Raw genomic sequence first — 5,981 nt, forward strand, 5'->3', positions numbered from 1 at the left:
TATAGCAGTATAGTATCAGAAGCAGCAGAAAAGATTGTGCATTTCTTTGTGGATCCCCAAAGGGGTATAGTTAATGTAGATAAATGGGGATTGGAAAGGCATAAAAGGTTTTCACTTCTAAACAGTTTTACACATTATGATTTTGCTATAGAAGTAAGTTTTGATATAGAAAAGAATATATCAAAAAATAAATAAATTCCTTCTGGTTAACTATTCTGAAATCAGATGTTTTCTGGGTCTGCCTGGGGTCTCACTTTACCATATCTATTAGTTAGTGACACTTTTCAGTGCTCATTTCTATCATTAATGATTTTTCTTTAGTAAAATTGGCCAAGTAGGCAAAGGAAATAATTTTTTAGTTAATCTTCAGTCAATCTTATTTTGTTTAGTTTTCATAACTCCTCCCACAGCTTCATACAACCTAAGTGCCACCCATTTTCAGTTTTGTTTTCATACTGTAATGCATTTACAGTTATATAATCAGACCTGCCAGAAACCCTTATAGTTCTTCAGATAAAGTAGTAATGTGGAATAAAAAATGATAGTAAGAGATTTGAAGTCAGGCTTGTGTTAGCAACTTGACTTTGCAATTTACTGGCTTTGTAATCCTGACAAGTTATTTAACCTTTCTGAGTTTCCATTTCCTCAGTGTTACAAGAGAATATTAATAACATCTACATTGTAAAGTTTCTGTGAGTATTAAATGAGATTATATATGCAATATTTTATAGTGCTTGGTATATTGTAATTATTCAATAAATATTAGATATAAGCATTGTAATTGCACTATTTATAATTTCAATATTCCCAAGATAAACCAGGCAATTCTTCTGCTTTCTCTCTCTCCTTCTCTCTTTCCACAAAAATAGTTTGAAAAGGAAGATCTTGAGTAAGTTTAGAGAAAGGTATTCTAAGCTTCTGCATCACTGTCCTCCACTCCTGTCCTAAGCCTGAGTCTTTAAGGGAAAGAAGAAGCTGGCTTAATCATTATTATAAACAAACAAATTTGTTCCCTTTTTATTTTTCATTTGTCTTAAACCTACCACACAACTATTGCTGCTATGCACTAACACACACAGATATTCACACTCCTGACACTATTTTCAGATACTTTATATCAGAGACTTGCTAATTGTTGAAATTGATCTGTTGCCAAAACACTACTCCTCTTCAAGGTCACCTTCTTTGTCTTCCCTTGTCCAGGGAAAAGTTTCCACTGAGTATCACAATTAAGCATTTAAAACCTTATCACTTCTGAAAAGTTATCTCTTATAGTTCTTGCCCCTAGAGATTTTTCTGTGAGAGAGAAATACAAAGTAATTTATTTATAATTTCTGACTGCATACACTCATTCTTGGTTTTGGTGAGGGAAATTGTTCTCAGGTTGCATTTTTAAAACTTGTTCCTTTAAGCTGAAGAGTTCTAAGACTGGTCTTTCTCCACTGTATTGGACAGATAATGTTTTTTGAATACTGTATAGCTAGATATTCCTTCAATCCCTTGTCTGCTCTTCTTATTTCCTGGGGTACTGTGAGGGTTAGTTTATATTTTGAAAAACCCTCTGAGCCCCGTGTGTGAAAGATATCACAGTGAATTAAAAAGAAAAACCAGAAAATAAATGTCATGCTAATTGGTTGCAACGAATCTTTTAAGATGCCTCAATACTCTGTTTTCCCAGTCCAACATAGTACAGTGTTTATTATGTATACAAATTCAAGAAAACTCTTTGGAAGAGAGCAAACATGATTTAGAGTTTTAAAAAGCAATATACAACTGCAGAGAGAAATGTCAAGGAAATCAACCAATAGCCAAGTAGACAGCTATTTTGAGACACAGAGAAAAAAATAAATTATAGTGCAGAATGAGGCAAATGAAGTTTTTTAATGGGTATATTTTAAACATACAAGGAAATACAAATTTATATTATTTCTAAGCATTCCAAATGCAAGCCAAGTGTTATATGTTTAGGGATCTCTATGTAAATAATAGTATAGTTAGTAGATGACATGTGAGATATATAAAGTAGATGTGAGAAAAGATAGAAAAATTCAAGAGATTTTAGGCACACTGAATAAGAACTTGAAAGATTTAATTATGAACTAATCTCTTGGCATTTGAGCTAAAAGGTAGGACACATGCCTTTTACTTTGTGCCCAAGGCTTATGCTTTTATAACAATGGTTTCTTTCAGATGTGGTGTTTATGGTGGAAGAGAATTTAAAAGTGTGAACAATGTTTGTGCTCAACACCTTTCTATCTTTGGTTTTTCCTGTTGACTTTCCTAGGCACTTACTGACCTTATTCCATCTTTTAGTTGCCTTGACCGTCTTGGTTAGTCTCTCAAACTCCAAAACCCCCTTGCTTACCCCAACTCACTCTATCCATTAAAATTTAGATATTCTCTGTCATATTCACTTGAGGCAGTTATATTTTCTAAGTAAACTAACTTGTTTTCTTTCCTAGGTTATATATACAGGGGTCCTTGGGTCATAACACAATTCCATTCCTACAACAGTGACATAAACCAAATTTTAGTGTAAGTTGAAATGCACCCTAGCCTAAGTCACTTACCTATCCTAACACAGTTGTAAAACCATAATTTAGAACATAAGAACACAACTAAGCCACAAAAAAGGAAAATAACATGATTATACTGTACTGTACACTGTACTGTAGTAACAGAAAAAATGACAAAAATAAGTTTAAAAAAAGCTGTGATACATATATACAGTGGAATACTGCACAGCTGTGAAAAAGAAGGAAATCTTACTTTTTGCAATGGCATGTATGGACTTGGAGATCATTATGCTAAGTAAAATAAGCCATACGGAGAAAGAAAAATATCATATGATCTCACTTATATGTAGAATCTTATAAAGGCAGAGGTGGGGTCACAGGGAGCAGAAGGACAGCAGTCAGAGGGAAGGGGGATGAGGGCATGGGATAAGAGAAGGTAAAGGGATTAGTGAGTATATATACATAACACATAGATATAGATAACAGGACACCAAATCCTAGAGGGAAGGGAGGAGGGTGTTAGGGGGAGGGTGGCATAGGGGGTATAGTGGGGGACACGGGGGTGGAGGTGGGGGTGTTATGTGAGAGTGACACATAAATCCATGTTAACACAATAAATTAAAATTAGTAAAAATTTAAAAAAATCCTTACCTTTATTCCTGTGGTTGGCTTGCACACTGGAAGGGGCATTGCAAGGTGGGAGAGAGTGATCTATTGGGAGGAGGAAGCTGGAGAGGCGGGAGAACCTGCAGGGTGCTGGAGATACTGGGTCAGGTGAATCAAGATTGCCTAAGGAACATGCAGGAGACGCTGGAGATGATTCTACCTGTACTACAGATGTTTCATCTCAAGAAGCAGCTGATGTAGAGGGTACAGGACCTGTTGCAGGCCTCTACCTTCTTAGAGAATCGTTCCAGGCTAGTCTGGAAGCTTGATGACTTCTTTTCTTCCCAGATCTTGCCTATAGCATTGCAGGGTGTCCATAACATCCAAAACACTCACGTCTCAATTTTTTTTAAAGTTTTTATGGGAGTGTGCATCGTAGATTTGAAAGGTCATATGTCAAGACTGTCATAACCCGAGAATTCCCCTGTACATTTACATTTGATTTGGGCCTTTCAGTTATGAAAGACTGAAGAGACTGAGAGTTGAAATTCTAGAAATTGTTCTGGGATTGGTAGAGAGAGGGTATTAACACCTGTTAGCTAATATCCTGGAGTTACCTGGTGACTCTACATGTTATTTTCGGTTAAGGCAGTCCTAACTATAAAAAATTTTTGCAAAAACATTACTGAACTAGCTTGATAAAACACGAGCAGAACCTTGGTTTGGTCTTCTGGAGGGTAGTGGCTATGGTTGCAGCTTTACACTGCCACCTAGCCATTCCAACCCTTGAGAAGAAAGGTTTGTATAAAATATTTGCTTCATAATTTAGGAAAAACAGATAAGCTTAATGTGAGACAAGAGAGATACAAGGAAGAGGAAGACATTCTTATTAGGGAAGGAATGCAGTGAAACAAATGTTTTTTCTGTACCATACAATAGTCAACATTCTTTTGGTTGTGGTAAATAAAATAAACTAGACTAGGTCAGTAAGCTTTCTTTTAATTGTAATTGAGACAAATGTGAGTGGTTGTTGATGAGCAGAAATGAAAGAATTCAAGAATGGCTTTATGATTTGTATTGGAAAACACAAAGTTAATTATAGCATGAAAACAGTCTATCAGAAATGGGAGAAAATAGGGGAGAGAAACATAGCAGTTAACATGAGTTGGATATGATTTGAAGTACTGGGAAGTAACACCAGAAAAAAGAATGGTATTGGGATGAGCCAATGTGTTATCATGACTGGGATTGTAAAGAGATAAGAGAATAAGGGATATTATAAAGACATTTTGTGTTTCATAAATTTGAAACCTCTTTATAGCACTTCCCAATACCTCTGTAAATATATAAATTTTTAAATTTTAACATTGATATTTTTAATATTTACTTTATTAACAGTAGGGCATTTTCAAGCATTCTTTAACTTATACTAGTTTTAATAGTACTCACAATGTTGAAGTTCAAATCAACAAGTATCCAAGCCTACATGAGAAAAAGAACAAAATGGGATTACCTTTTTATATAGTTTGGGAAATTCTTTTTAAGAATAAAAGCTTAAATTGGGATTTAAAATCCTAAATTTCAAATGTTACTGTTAATTCAACCATATGTATTATTTAGACTACAGGACTGCCTATGAGCCATTCTTGTTGAAGAACAATAAATCTCTAAAGCACTTTTTCTCAACAACTTTCTTTCAGATAAGCCCCCAAATTGTTATCTTGGTACTTGATAGCAGTAGGATTGCTGCTAGTATCTATTTCCTTTCCATTACGGAGTAGATCAGCAACTACTGTTGCTGGTCTTGATGTTGCAAGCTCATGCTTTCTTTGCTGGGTTCCACTTACTTCTTTACTTGATCTGAATGTGAGCTGAATAAAAAGTCACTTTCAATGGCTTCAATTTCTTTTATTCTTTTTATTTGTTCTACCAGGATGATTTGTTCTTCCTCCTTTTTCTTCTCTTTGCTTCTTTTTCTTTTCTTCCTTTGGCTTTCAATGCTTCATAAGGTTTTGCAGCAGTTTCAAGAACCACCTCTAGTCTGGCTTTGGCCTGTCCAGCTGGTGGCAAATGTTCTAATTCAGCTTTGATGTTTCCAGATTTCCCACATTTGATGTTTTGTAATTCCTTGCCCTTGCCTTTATTGTTCTCCTTTTCTCTTTTTGCTCTATCTTTGCCTTTATGTCATTTTCTTTCCTAAGATAGTCTATGGGTTCTTCTGTAACTTAACCTTTTACTGCTTCGACTATGAGAATATGGACCAGGTCTTGACCTAAACCTTCTTGTTCTGCTTTTTGATCTAGACCTCTAAACTCTATAGGATTTCCCTTGTCCTCTTGAATAATTTCAATTTCTTTTTCTTCTAGACCCATAAGAAGAGCTACAGCTTGATCAATGCCTGTGTCTTCTATCATAAAAATGTGAGCGAGATTGAAGATCTCTGGACCAAGATCGGAACTTTGACCCTGATTTCTTCCACCTTTCATCCTGCTATATGTTCTACTATCTGAAGAACTATTTGAAGATGACCGTCTACAGTGTTTCTTTTTTCTCTTGCCTTTGTTTTTTTCATCAGTATCTGATGAATGGCATCCCATTTCTGGATCTCTGCCTTCAGGATCATAACTCCGGATGACTTGCAAGTGCTATAAACCTGGAAACGTTTCTTCAAATGGGGTGCTTGCCAGAGCCTTCTGAGCTTGCTTCAGTTTAATCTCAGTGCCTTCCTTTTTCCAGCAGCAGGTCTTGTTCCAGCAGCAGGTCTCTGTAAATATTTTAATAGTTCTCAATTATTTTTTGTATGCTAAATTTGCATTTTATGTAATATTGAATTAAGATTTATCTACATGATGGGTTGGT

General features: G+C 35.4%; 1 pseudogene; it reads right to left on the reverse strand.

The window, feature by feature from the left end:
- Nucleotides 1-4,804: 4,804 nt before the first annotated feature.
- On the reverse strand, nt 4,805-5,719 carry LOC136386397 (serine/Arginine-related protein 53-like; annotated as a pseudogene).
- Between the last annotated feature and the right edge of the window lie 262 nt (nt 5,720-5,981).

This window comes from Saccopteryx leptura, chromosome X (genome assembly GCF_036850995.1).
Source record: "Saccopteryx leptura isolate mSacLep1 chromosome X, mSacLep1_pri_phased_curated, whole genome shotgun sequence".
NCBI lineage: Eukaryota > Metazoa > Chordata > Mammalia > Chiroptera > Emballonuridae > Saccopteryx > Saccopteryx leptura.